We start from the raw sequence: 14,592 nt of genomic DNA, 5'->3' as shown, positions 1-14,592 counted from the left end.
CAAGAGGTATTTCAGTTCTGGGAGGGATGAAATGTGAGGCACCGGGGTTTGATGAGCTGGGGGTGAGACTTGGGGTAGAAATTTGGGGACTGGCAATGCCTACCATGTGCCACCCCTGATGTCCTGACGTGCTGCCCTCCTGTGCCAACTGCACATGTCCCAAGCCTGTGCCAAATCCTCACCCTTCACCTGGGTGTGGGCAGCTGCCCCTTGGCCACCAGCTTCGTGCTGCCAGGTTTGTTCCATGACAGGGGCTGCGTCTGTGACTTCAGGACTTGCATCCAGGGAGGATTCCAGGGCACCAGGTGCCTGTGGTGCCAGCCTGGGTGCTGGGTGACCACTGACTCCTGCAGACTCACCTCTGTGCTGTGGGACATGATGTACCTGGGGTAGGTGCTGCAAATCTCACCCATGCCATGGGGTCCCCACGGGGTCTTGGAAGCTGCTGGTTCCGTAGTCTTCCCCCACATGGAGTCTGGCAACTTTGGAAGAGGTTACTGTGGACATGAGGATCTTTGTAGCCAGCCCACCTGCCCTCCCTCCAGCCCAGAGAGGGCACCTGGGGGCTTCCTTGCCATCCGCGACCCCACACACGTTGTCCCCACTCGTGGTCATGGAGGTGGGAGTGCAGGAATCCCCTGGGGGATGCCAACAAACCAGAACTCTGTGGGAATCCTGACCCCATGGGCTGTGTCTGGTGGTGTGACCTGGGGGACACCAGTGGTGTGGCCACCAGAGTCAGCAGCCCAGGTGAGCAGAGCTGTGGGATCGATCCCTGGGGAGATCCAGAGGGAGAGGGCGGGGGGTAGGACACAGACAGAGCCAGGGGTGATGATGATGCCCTGGAAGGGTGGGGGGCAGCAGGGCTTGCCCTGGATTCCTACCTGGAAGACTCAACATGCAGGACATCTGGCAGATGCTTGGACTCCACTATGCACCCAAAAACTGGGCAAGAGCATCAGCACCGGTGGCAGGTGGGGAAGCCTGTGGGGGAGTTTTGGGATGCATTCCTTCTCACAGCATCCCATTGCTGCCTGGACACCTCGGTGTGGCTCCAGATGGGTCAAGTCCATCAGGTGGGGGCTCTCTTCTCCCACGGATTGGGGTCCCTGTGTGGTCTCCGACCCGGCTTTGTCAGGACAGGCAGCAGGAAGGCTCTGCAGCCACATCCTAAACTGCACCGGGAGATGGAGAGATAACGGTGCCTCCAGGCCCTCGGTAAATTATCTTGCCTGTATGTTCATTAATCAACAATTCTTATGTAAACAGACACATCCCCAGCCCTCTGCTTCCCATCACCCTGGCAACCCTCTGCTCAGGATGTGCTCTGGGCTCCCACCTGCTCTGCAACTCCTTCCCTGTCTGCAACTTTTTTTCCTGCTGCCTTTGCTTCCACACCTTTTCATCCCCCGGGACTTGAAAAAGTCTTCAGGTGCCTCTTGCCCAGCGTTGGATCCTGGACCTCCCCATCATTAGATCCTGAACCTCCCCATCCTGGGATCCTGGATCTCCCCCTCTCCAGCAGCTGCTGGGGCAGGAGCTGGGAAGCAGTGGGGTGATGAGGACTGGACTTCCCTGCCATCCTCCCTGGCCAGTGCCAGGCCATGTCCCGGAGAACACAGCCCTTAGGGGGGAGTGCTGGATGCAGGAATCATGGCAAGGGCCAGCCAGACCCACGGCAATGCTGCCAAAACCTCAGCTGGGCTCACGCTGTGCTGTGGGTCCAGCAGTGACCACGACGTGCATCTCTGACCCCCCCCCCGACATCCATCACCTTTCCCTGCCTTATTCCTGTCCAGATGGTCTCTCTGGGAAGCTCTCACAGTGCAATGGGAGGATATCCCATCCTGCTGACTCCATCAGGACCCTCTACCAGGACAAGGAGAAGTCCTGGAGCTCTCTCCGGATCCAGGCAGGAGCTGCCAGAGGAATGTGCTTCAGGCAGGGCACTGCTGCCTCCCGGGGCTGCCCCCCAGCAGGACAGCTCTGCTGTGGAATAGAAAAGCTCTGCATGGAAGCTGATAGAAGCCAGAGGAGCCCAAGTCATTTAAGGTTGAAGAGAAATGTTAAAGACAGCAGGAAAAGCAAACATTAGTGGTAGCCATGAGGCTAAGGGGAATAGGAAGGGCTTTTACAAATATATCAAGGGGAAAAGGAAATACTGGAGAGTCAAGACAAAGTGGGCCCATTAATAAATGAGGAAGGATATTAAATTAATGATGATTCTCAAATGGCTGAGTTAGTGAACTACTTATTGAGATCTGCCTTTAACAAGAACAACAAGGGAAAGTGGCTGAGACAATCAGAAAGCAGCGAAGGATGCTGGAATTGTCCTAGATGGAGCAAGGGGAAGGGGACAGCTGGGCTATGAGCCCCGGATGGCAAGTGCCTGGGGTCAAGCAGCACTAGGAAAAGCCCACCCCATCCATCTCTTCCTCGGCAGGAGCAGAGGGAATGTGTGCTTGGAGCAGACCAGTGCTTGGCAAAAGGCCCAGAGTAAATAAGGGGTCTGTGGGGACCACGTCCCCTTGCCTTGGAGTGGGACAGGACCACGGCAGAGCTGGAAGGGAGACTCCCAGGAGCCCCAGGCACAGCCTGTGCTGCACAGATCCGGGCTTGGAGACTGCCAGGGAAGAGCCTGGATGGAAACGGGGAGGGGGAAGAGGTCCAGACAGCTGGACCTGGTTCATTAGAGTTTGTCCTTGTACAGTAAGATCCTCCAAGATGCCCTGGTGCTGTTTATCCTCCCATTTCATTGGCACTGAACAAACAAGTGACTGCCCAGCCCAAGGTCGCTCCTGTGCCCAGAGGAAAAGCTCTGGGAAGAGAATTTTCTGTCCTTCTAGGAAGCCTGAGAAATCCCCAAAGATCCCTCTGCTGCCACAGCCTGAGGGATGGCTGGGAACGGTGTCCCACAGGTGGGATGTCTGTCCAGATGTGTGGAGCATGTCCCATCCACGGGGAAAGGTGTTCAGTGTCCACCTGGAGATCCTCAGCTGGGATGGAATGGGATGGGATGGGATGGGATGGGATGGGATGGGATGGGACAGGAGGGGATTCAGTGGGATGGGATGGGATGGGATGGGATGGGATGGGATGGGATGGGATGGGATGGGATGGGATGGGATGGGATAGGATGGGATGGGGTGGGATGGGATGGGATGGGATGGGGTGGGATGGGATGGGACACGAGAGAATTCAGTGGGATGGGATGAACTGAAGTGGGATGGGATGGGATGGGATGAGGTGAGTTGGAGTGGGATGGGATGGGATGGGATGGGATGGGATGGGACAGGACAGGAGGGGATGGGATGGGACAGGAGGGGATTCAGTGGGATGGGATGGGATGGGATGGGATGGGATGGGATGGGATGGGATGGGATGGGATGGGATGGGATGGGATGGGACAGGACAGGAGGGGATGGGATGGGACAGGAGGGGATTCAGTGGGATGGGATGGGATGGGATGGGATGGGATGGGATGGGATGGGGTGGGATGGGATGGAATGGGATGGGATGGAATGGGATGGGACACGAGAGAATTCAGTGGGATGGGATGAACTGAAGTGGGATGGGATGGGATGGGATGAGGTGAGTTGGAGTGGGATGGGATGGGATGGGTGCATATCCCTCAGCAGGGCTGGGCAGACATGTGGGGCAGACCCCCCGCTCCTGAGATCTGGGGGCTCAGCACACCCCACTCAGCCCCTCCTGCCCCTGCCTCGACGAGGTGCAGGAGCCCCAGGGCTGCATGGGGTGGGCACAGGGACAAAGGACGATCCCTCTCTGTCCCCCCCACCCCAGGAGCTGCACGGTGGCAGTGCCCACCCTCAGCCAGCCGGGAGCAGGCGTCCCGTGGATGTGCCATCTGACAAAGGGCTCTGTGGGGGACAATGTCCGGGCAGTGAGGGCCCTTGTCAATGTTTTATGGGCCCAGGCATCCCCAGGGTGTGTTTACGGGGCAGTAAATTAAAGCACTCAGCCAAGTGACATTTGTGTTCTGCAAATGCGATTATTATGCATGATTAGCAGCCAAGTGCACTGAAAAACCCACACTCAGGGCGGGCACGAGCGGGACGCCCGCCTGGCCCGCGGCTCCTCATGCCAGAGATGCACCCCGGGCAGGCACCTTTTCCCTGGAAAAGCCTTTCTGTGGGACAACAGCGAGCCTGGCATGGGCAGAGACCCTGGAACCACCACCTTACCCCTCAGCTGGCTGCTCCCCCCCTCCCCAATCCCAGCCTGCCGGAGATGGACCGTGCCAGCCGAGGACTTAAAAGATTTCCTTCCCAGCTGCCAGCCCGACTTTCCAGAGGAATGCATCCAAACCCACTTTTATTTTTAATTATTTATCTGTAACCAGTTTGGCAGGAAAACCAATTAAACGAGTGGGTGATTAATGACCTGCTGATTTGCACAGGTACCTAATTTAAATGTCTATATAATATATAAGCACATTTTGGAGATGCTTCGATGGCTCGGTTCAGTCCCAGCTGCTCGGACGTGTGTTGGGAGGATGACTCCTGGGTGAGCCAGTGCCACCATCCTGCTGGAGCATCCCTTGCTTCCTGACGGCTCTAGGAGCATGGGGTGTGTGTGTGTTTATCCCAGAAATCCCACTGTACTTGCCCTCTGGCCAGTGCTATGCTTGCCATGTCTCCTTTGCTGGTGTTTCTCACTTGGAAAAGTCTGACCCAGATGGGAAGAAGGAGGATTTTGTCTCCTGGGAAGACAACATCCCTGTGCCAGAGACAGGGAGAGACAGGCTGGAGCAGCTGCCTAGGACAGGATGGAGCTGGTGTCAGACTGTCCCCTTGGCCCCCAGGACACTGGGAAGGGGCTTTTGCAGCTTAAACCAGTGTTCACACCTCAGTCAGGTGCAGATTTGGGTTGTCACCAACTGGAGCCATACAGGCTCTTCCCTCCTGCTCCATGTGGCTCAGAGCATCCCTGTTCTCCCCACACCATCCATCCATCCCACCTCTTTCTTGACTGTGCTGTGTCCAGGCACTGTCTGTGAGGTGGGTGGGTCTGCAAACAGCCTCCTTGGTGTCCCTGATGCCAGCAGGCTGGGGACATGGCTATGCAACACCTTTCAGGTCTCAACCCTGGATCCCAGAGGGAGAATTTCCCTGGTGATGGACAGCAGGACCTGTTTCTCCACGGCTGTTCCCCACTGCAGCCCAAGGCTGGGGCCAGTCAGAGCCAAGGCCAAGGGCTGCCAGACCCCCAAGCCTCCCTGTGTCCCTGCCAAGCAGGGCTGTGCTGCTGGCTGAGACACTTTGGGGATGGAGGAAGGGGGATGCTCCTCAAGGAGCAAGGGGCCAGCGCAGGGAACGGGCCCATTGTTGCGATAGAAATGGTGAATCCATTAATCTTTACGGATACAATTCAGCACACAAAACAGAAAAGGGAGAGAGACACCTCATTTGTTATCAGGTGCATTGTGAGAGTCAGGTTCTTTAATTATCTCACCAAATTCTACAGCCCATTCATCAAGTCGCCACCACCAACCTGCCGAGATTGCCACCCACAGACCATCTGGGCCCCGCCGAGGGAGCCAGGGCGCTGCCGGCCCCCGGGCACGCCGGCACGATGCTGTGCAGGCACGGGGGCTGCTGGGGGGGCTCCTCACCCCCTGCACATCCCTCAAGGCTCCCTGCCCGGGAATTCACCTCCTCTGGTGCACAGGGCAGCCCAGCACTGCCCGTGTTGTCACAGAGTCACAGAATCATGGAATCTCATGGTTTGGAAGGGAATCATCGAGTCCAACTCCTGGCCCTGCACAGGAAACCCCAACAACCCCACCCCGTCCCTGAGAGTGTTGTCCAAATGTTCCTTGAGCTCTGGCAGCCTTGGGGCCATGACCACTGCCCTGGGGAGCCTTGTCCCCTACGTGGAGAGGTGGCAACCAGGCCAGGGACATCATTGTGTCCATTGGGACTTACGGAAAAGAGGGAGAATGATTTTTTACACAGGCAGACAGTGATAGAACACAGTTTTAAAGCAAAAGAGGAGAGATTTAGATAGGATTTTAGGAAGACATTCTTCCCTATGAGGGTGGGGAGGCCCTGGCACAGGTTGCCCAGAGAAGCTGTGGCTGCCCCTGGATCCCTGGAAGTGTCCAAGGCCAGGTTGGACGGGGCTTGGAGCAACCTGGGCTAGTGGAAGGTGTCCCTGCCCATGGCAGGGGGTGGAAAGAGATGGTTTTTAAGGTCCCTTCCAACCCAAACATCCTGTGATTCTATGATGATTCTATGACATGGCAGCATTCCCAGGGGAGAGGCCAGAGGCTGGGGAGGAAGGTGATTGGGAGTGATGTCCTGTGCTCGTGTCTTAGCAATTACTGTGGGATGAGGGAATCATCTCCCTTCCCAGGGCAGAGCCTGGGACTTGCACATCCTGGGGCTGGTGTGGCTGCAACACTCTCATAGCTCCTGATGCTTCTGTTTGGCTGAAGCTTCACCTCCTTCCTGCCTGGCTCCCAGAGTCCATGAGCTCCCTGTCAGGGTGTCAGCCACAGCTCTGCACCAGCAGCAGCCTGGGTTTTGGGGGTCCACTGGTTTTCTCTGGCACAGCTGCATGGAAGTCTGGCTCAGCATTCCCTGCCACGGGCACAGTGCTGGGCGGGAGGGAAAGCTGCTGGGATGGACCCAGGGAAGCAGAGGATGGTCACGGCAGCAGGTACGTGAGCGAGAAAGATGGAAGGGAAAGGGACCTGAGATGCTGAGAGGTTGGAAGCCTGTCTGGGATACATCAAAAGCAAAGTCTGAGAGGTTTTTATAAGAGCAGAGAGATCTGAGCACCCAGGGGAGATCCCTGCTGGGAATAAATTATCCATAGGAATAAATCCAGAAAGGCAAGTCGTGGCTGCACCCAGGGTGTGTGGGTGAGGATGGGGTGCACAGCCTTGGACTCCTCTGTCCCCAGGCAGGACTGCTCCTCCTTCACCCTCTGCCACTGCCCTCCTGGGGACTGAGGAGCATCCCAGCTCCTGGCAGCTGTGGATGGAGCAGAGGGAGCAGGTCTGGGAGTTCCTGGGGTGTGCTGTCCCATGGAGGGCTGGACAGGGCTCGTGGCCCCCCCACACCTTCCCCCAAACCTCTTGGGAGGAAAACTGGATCCGGCCCATCTGGAGTCCAGATCGGCTGCGGTGAGTAATCAGGGAGTGGGAGGGAAGGCAGACGTCTCCCTGCTCTCCCAGCAGTGTGGAGGAGAGAACAGACTATCCTGGGAGCGCAGATGGGGTGGCACTGCACCACGAGTGGGGTGTGCTTAACCCTGCCGTGGCCAGGACGAGCAGGGGAGAGGGAGCTGTGATCCCCTCTGCCTTCATCCCCCGTCACTTTTCCAGGGGGCCAAGGAGGAGACAACCCACCCTGGGCACTCCAGCTGATGGCCATGGGCTCCTCCAGTCTGGGTGACCTTCCACAGCACAACCCACAGGCTGCAACTCTGTGGCTGCACTTCAGCTGAAGCCACGGCTGGGGACAGGAGAGGTAAAAGCGCCGCGGGTGCCCTCAGCAAACACTTCACTCGGTGTGAAATCTCGAGCAGGAGCCACCTCGCAAAGGCCACGCGCAGCCGGCGCAGGCAGAGATGTTCCGGCAGCGCTGTCACTGAAATCACCTCCTTTTTCCCCGAGGTGCCAAGTGAGTTTATTTTAAGGCCTGACAGAAAGCCAAGCTTCCCCTGGGTGCAGCGATCACACAGCAGCCGTGCCAGGTCCCGGCAGGGCGAGGAGCAGGGACCAGGAGCAGGACGCTCCCCCCCGCCCCGGGAGGTTTTTATCCCTCCATCAGCACCGCTTGCCCCGGGGCACTGCCCCCCAACCATGTGCTTGGTGCCTTTGGGAGAGGGCCACGGAGCTGCCACGTGGTGTGTTCCAGCCAGGCAGGTCCTCACACAGCCCCCAGGAGTGCGATATCCCGAGGGGGATGCCCTTGGCCAAGCACTATCTCCTCCAGCCTGGGCTGGAGCGGCAACGTGATTCAGAAGCCAAGTGTCTTTTGCTGTGAATATTTGTTCTTTTCTCTTTATATTTTTTTTTTTTTTTGGTCAAACGAAAACATTTCTGCAGGGAATGACTGTGACTGATTACATTTGTCAGGGTTTTTATCAAGCAATTGAAAGAGCCGGAGATTTTTTGGAAACCAAATAAGTGAAATATTTTGGCTGGTCAAAATTGTTTCCAGTAAAAATCTCCAGAAAACGCGGAGAGAAACGGTTGTAGGAAATTTGCAGCGCAAATTAAAATGTGTTTTTTCCAAGGGAAAACAGCTACTGGGAAAATAAATTTCTTAGCACTGTTGGTGGAAGGATGTTCTGCGCCAAAGGCATTGCTCTGTGAGAGCATCCTGGGGTGTTTGGCCCTGGGAATGTGGTGCCAACCCAGGGAGTGGGTCCAGATTTTGCCTCACTGCTCCCCCAAAATATCACCTCTAGGCCACAGTTAAGAGGTTCCAGGAGGAGTGTGGTCTCCTGAGCACAGGGGAGTGAGTGGAGGGGATGTGGTGAGGAGCCCCTCGGCTGGATGCTGGAGGAAAGCTCAGGAGGTGCCTTGGGAATAGGATGTACAGTAGGCAGGATGTTGAAGGAATCTGTGCCATGGCCTGGATGCCCTGTGCCACCCCACTGTGGAGCTGTGCCATGCACTGGGGACCCTGTACCACCATGCCATAGGGATGTGAAATTCCAGCTGGACCTCATCTTAGATGTCCAGAAATTATGGGGCAGCTAAACAGGGTTGAAATATTCAGCAAAGTCAGGCTTGAGCCTGTGGGGGAGGAACACGGACCAGGAGGCAGCAGGAAGGTGCTGGAGGCAGAGTTTGGAGCCTCACTGAGCCCGCTGTGGGCTGTGGTTTGGGATATCTGTGTCCATTTGGGATCTCTGCCATGCTTCCCATTGCTCCTGCTGCTGTCCCAACAGCTTTGGGGCTGTGAGGATCCTCCTCCTCTCTAAACCCTGCGTGTCCTCGGCGTGGCACAGACCGGGTTGATCCCTGACCCTGGAGCAGGCTGAGCTCTGTGAGGAATGAGCTGAGCTCTGGGTTAAAAATAGCTCATGACCATGCAAATCTCTGGCTGGATATTAATGCAGATGCAAATAGGTGCTGGCAAAGCTGGCAGAGACGCCCTGCCCAGCCATTCCTACCTGGAATTTGCAGTGTACAGGCTGCTGACATCGCTGGGAGGGGGGATTTGTTGGGCTGGGTGGCAGAGGCTCGGAAAGTCACGGTATGTGGGTCAGAGCAGTGAGGGGAGGCAGGTTCCCTATGGATCACTGCTGCCCTAGGCTTGGCTGGTGTCTGGGGAAGCTCCCATGGGATGAAGAGGAGGAGGTGGGTCTGGGGAGGGCTGACCACCCTTCTCACCATGGCTTCCTGTGGGTGCTGGTGGTCAGCACCCCTGAAACCACCAGCACGGGGACAGGTGATAGCAGAGCCAGGTTGTGCCTCTGGCCCCGTCAGGGTTCCCAGGGTGATTTGACCACCCCTAAAATGCCATCCCAGGTCTGGGCTGAGCAGCTGTTTGGAGCAAGGCAGATTCTCCACCCCTGAAACGCCTCGGTGCCCCGTGCCCCTGAGAAAAAGCCATTTGCCATCTCTGTTGAAACACTGTGCATGTCAGAAATACGGCTCCTGCGGGCACAGCTACAGTCAGGAAGAGCCAGAGCACTCCACGGGCAGAGAGAGTCATGTGAAAAATGCTCTTGTTCCCTCTTAAGATGCTTGGAAGCAGCCTGAGGGCTTTAGCACTGTGCCGCTTTGGTTTAAGTTTCTCTAATGAGGTTTGCCTTCTATTACTGTCAGGGAACATTTTTCATTGTTGAAGCCACTGTAAATGCAAAGCCTTAAAAATGAGTTTCCATTTCAGATCTGACAGCTCAGCTGCTAATGTAAAATAGAGAAAAACCACAGATCAGGCTGCCTTTTAGTGCAATTAGCCCTCCAAATGGAGCAATTTACATTGGCACACTTGTGTATCTTCCTGCAGAAGGGGGAAAAAAAAAGGCTCATTACTTAAGCGCAGACCTTTATGAACAGAAATGAGGGGAAGAGAGGAAAAACACAGCAGGGCTGGGAGCGCTGGGATGTGCTGCCTTCCCTGATGCTGGGCTGGGCCACGAGGGCTGGGCTGGCTCTGCACAGGGAGCCCTTCCCGGTGCCTCTCCGGGTGCCTGTGCCTGTCCCGGTGCCGCTGGGCTGTCCCTCGCCGTGGGTGTGGTGAGCTGGCACTGAGCACAGCCCTTCCCTGTGCCAGAGGCTCCGCTGTCCCTCCTCTGCCGGAGGGTTTATGGATTAGAGCATCTCATCAATTTTTCAGTCCCTGCCAAAGCCTGCAGTGCTCCTGTGCTGTCGCTGTCACCCTTTCTGTCATGTGTGCAGGTGATCCAGTGCCACCTCATCGTGGGGGTGTGCCATGCACTGGGGGTTCTGTGCCGCCTCACCACAGGGCTGTGCCATGGCTCGGGGACTCTCTGCCACCCTGCCAGGTGGCTGTGCCATGCCCTGAGGACCCTGTGCCACCCCAGGATGGGGCTGTGCCATGCCCTGGGGACTCTGTGTCACTTCACCATGGGGCTGTGCCATGCCCTGAGGAGCCTGCACCGTCCAAGAATGGTGCTGTGCCATGCCCTACTGACTCTGTGCCACCCCAGAATGGGGCTGTGCCGTGCCTTGGGGACCCTGTGCCACCCTTTCATGGGCTTGCCATGTGCTTGGGGTACTGTCAGCCTGCCCACTGTGGGCCACTGTTCAGGATCCCAAAATACATTCCCAGAGGAGCTGCCATTTGCTTGTCAACACCAGCCTGGTTTTCATCCTCACTCCCCTCCCTGGCTCCGTGCCTGCATCCTCAATATCCACCCAAGGCCACGGCCCCACGGCTCCAGCCTCTCTCAGAATAAAATAAGGTTTGTTTGAGGCCTCAGAGCTCTGATTCATGCATTGCCCTGGCCTCCTCCTCCTCCCCTCCCTGCTCCATCCCTCTGGCTAATGAGGCTGGAACAGCTCCGTCCAGCAGGTCTGGGAGGAACCCCTTGCCTGTGAGGGGAGAGCAGACCTTGGGCCACAATCCAGCTGCAAACAATTCCAGAGGCACCTCCACGCATTCATCAATACCATTTGCAAGGACAAAACCCAGCTGCCTCCAGAGGAGGAGGAGGAGGAGGAGGAGGAGGTGGTGGCAGGAGGACAGTGGTGAGAACTCTGAGAGCATCCAGGGCTGGAGCCTCCTGGCAGGCAGGGATGGGGATGAGCTGGAGGGATGCTGAGCGGGTGGGATGTGCTGTGGCCCTGGGCAGTGATAAATCAGCACACACTGAAGAGCTTGGGAGCTGCTTTGAACTGGGAGATGCCCTGGCTGTGCTCGGGTGCTCCCTGTCCTCTGGTTCTGTGGGGAGCAAGGCTGAGCCTGGAGTTCTGCAGCCTGGCATGGTCACCAAGCCTGGGATTCCAGGCTTTCTACCCCATCCCATCATCTGGCCTCTCTTCCCAGGCATTCTACACCCAAATCCATTGGCGTTTTCACCCTTCCAGCCCTCAGCACAGGATTTTGATCCATGGGTTTCCATGCCAAGCTGGCTGGGGCTGCAGTACCCATCCCAGTGTGGGAGCAGGGGTGTGGCTGCGGATCCTGGCAGGGTCAGCTGGACACATCAGGGGTTTCAGCATCCCCTAGGGTGGCTGCAATGGCCTGGGAACTCTCCTGAAAGCCCCTGTGTCCCCTTCTGGGCTTGTGTCTCAGCTGCTGGGGGGCACAGAGGGGTGGAGGAAGGGTGGATGATGGCTCTGGCTCATAAGCAAGGAGATGCAACCCCAAAGGTCTGCACTGTTCTTTGGCCATCAAACATGTCTCACAAGCAAGGAGTTGCAACCCCTACACTTCCCTTTGGCCATCAAACCCACCTTCCCCCCCCGAAATGATCCTGTCAAGCTGACACCACACATTTCCCACCAACCTGCCGTGACCGGCACTGGTGACACCACCTTCCTCTGGCTCCTCTGACATCCAGCCCTGTACAAACCTTTCCATGGCGCTGCCCAGGAGGGATGTCAGGCCGACCTTTTCAAACACTGGCGTGACACCCACCTGCCTCCTCTCACCTGAAACCTCCCGGCTGCTCATCCAGCAGGACACAGCGCTCTGATCCCAGCTCTTCCCACCTCCCCGTTCCGTGTCCTCACCTCTCTCCCCCCCACCAGCAGAAAGCACGTCTTCATCTCCCCCAGCCAGACCCCCGTGGGAGGACAGAACACATCCTGAGCCACCACCCACCCCCCCCCCCGCCGGCCCTGCTGCTGCTCCCGCTGGATGCACGGGATGTCGCAGGTGTCCAAACGCCGCTTCCCATTGTCTCCCACGGTTGTTTTGTCGCTTTGCAAGGTTGGAAATGATCGGCTTCCCGTCCCCCGATTGCTGTGTATCGCCGCTTTCATTCTCTACAGCTGCTTTCACTTTTGTCTAACGCCGCCCGCTTTTCTTAACGGGCCCCTGCTCTCCTGATTGAGGGATTGTCTCCTCGGGTAGCTGGTGAAGTATTCTTCACAGCCCGGAATTATGATTCAAATTTCTCAGTTTAAATGTGCTCTTCCAGCTGATTCAGCTCATAATTGTTCTCAGCTCGGTGCAACTGGCCCGCTCGATGCCGCAGGCGCGTTTGGCGTCGGGGGCTCCGTCGGAGCCGCGGCCGCCCACACCTCAGCAACCACTGCTTTTTAGCTCGGAGATCAATTCCTCTTTATCTGCCAGGAGTGGGCTGATCCCGGCTCCCCTGGGCCACAGGGAACCTTTTTTTTATTGAGGGTATCGATTTATGAATCCACAGCCCCTTCAGACAGCGGCGAGCGTGAGGTGCTGGCAGGACACGAGATTACGAGTGCTCTCACGCTGTCCTTCACCTGCTGCGCCAGAGGCTTTTCAGGAGTGGGTTGTTTGGCTCCTAGCATGCCCAGCTCCGTTACCTGGAGCAGCCTGGCCTGCAGGGACACGTCCCACTAGCCCAGATTGCTCCAAGCCCCGTCCAACCTGGCCTTGGACACTTGCAGGGATCCAGAGGCAGCCACAGCTTCTTTGGGCAACCTGTGCCAGGGCCTCCCCACCCTCACAGGGAACAATTTCTTCTTAACCTCTAATCTCTATTTCCCCTCTATCACTGGGAAGCCATTCCCCTTATCCTGTCATCATTCCTTGTCCCCAGTCCCTCTCCAGCTCTCCTGGAGCCCCTTTAGGCCCTGCAAGGGTCTCTCAGCTCTCCCTGGAGCCTTCTCTTCTCCAGGTGAACCCCCCCAGCTCTCCCAGCCTGGCTCCAGAGCAGAGGGGCTCCAGCCCTCGCAGTATCTCCGTGCCTTCTTCTGGACTCATCCCGTTTATGCTGGAGCTGGCAGTGGCTGCTTCTCCTCATGATTTATTGATGCCCAGAGGTGTTAGCAATGGGTGTCAGCATCCTGAAGGGAGCTGCTGAGCTCCATCCACATTTGGGCATGGACTAGAGAGTGGAAGGTGCCACATGGTCCCATCAGTGTGGAGTTCATCCTGTCCTGTCCAGGCACAGAGCTCCCTGCCCTGGGAGGTGCTGGTCTAGGGGGGTCACCTGGCTTTGGAACCAATCTGGGGTGTCTGACACCAGCCCTATTTCCTGGACCATGTGCCCAGGAGAAGGCAGGGACACCACCATAGGGTGACAGGGCACTCACCCCATCTCTTGGGACCACACTGGGGCTCCCATTTCTCCAGCTCTCACTCCAAGGGCTCAATAAAATCACTGATGTAGCTCATCCCCTCGTGCCCCAGACCTGGGCCAAACCAGTGTGCAGGCTGACTCTGCCCTCCCTGGGGGCTTTGCAGCTTTTTGAGGCTCCCCATCCCAGTGGATTCAGCTGCCATCAGTCCCTGGTTGGCACCTGGCTCAGGATCCCCCATGTGCTGGTGTCCTGCTCAGGGTCAGATGGGGCATGGAGAGCCAAATGGCTTTGCCTTCCCAACACTGCCCTGCACTGCTCATGGGCACTGTTGGAACCCCCTCCCAGGGGATCCAGCATCCCACCCTGTGCCATGGGCACTGCCAGAACCCCCTCCCAGGGGATCCAGCATCCCACCCTGTGCCATGGGCACTGCCAGAATACCCTCCTGTGGGATCCAGCATCCCACCCTGTGCAATAGGCACTGTTGGAACCCCCTCCCAGGGGATCCAGCATCCCACCCTGTGCCATGGGCACTCCCAGAACCCCCTCCCAGGGGATCCAGCATCCTGTCCTGTGCCATGGGCACTGCCAGAACACCCTCCTGGAGGATCCAGCATCGTCCAGGAGCCATGGGGGGATGCTGACACCCCTTTCCCACAGCTCTGGGGTGCTGGGGCCAGGGGGGCTGGGCTGACAGGCAGGGTGGGGTGACACCATGTGTGAACACGTGTCCTGTGGGACAGGGCTGGCACAGCTCCGGAAAGTGCTTCCCGTGCCTTTTCTGTTATTTATGAGGGCTCCTCCAGCAGCATGGCCTGGGAGGAGGCTGGGAACGGGATGAGGCACAAGGCTCAGCCCCTGTGTGACCCCCCAGCAGCCCTGGCAGGGCTGGGGCAGTGTGGAGG

At 57.5% G+C, this 14,592-nt stretch overlaps 1 long non-coding RNA gene across 1 annotated transcript; it reads left to right on the top strand.

Annotated features, from left to right (window-relative positions):
- Nucleotides 1–823: 823 nt before the first annotated feature.
- LOC135422361 (uncharacterized) lies at nt 824–4,403 on the top strand. Its single transcript, XR_010434451.1, has 2 exons — nt 824–2,918; nt 3,805–4,403. It is a non-coding gene; the product is annotated as an uncharacterized LOC135422361 (long non-coding RNA).
- Nucleotides 4,404–14,592: the final 10,189 nt, after the last annotated feature.

The sequence above is a fragment of the Pseudopipra pipra genome, chromosome 15 (assembly GCF_036250125.1).
Source record: "Pseudopipra pipra isolate bDixPip1 chromosome 15, bDixPip1.hap1, whole genome shotgun sequence".
Lineage (NCBI taxonomy): Eukaryota > Metazoa > Chordata > Aves > Passeriformes > Pipridae > Pseudopipra > Pseudopipra pipra.
The sequence above is the reverse complement of the archived record's forward strand: the minus strand, read 5'-3'. Positions and strand labels throughout refer to the sequence as shown.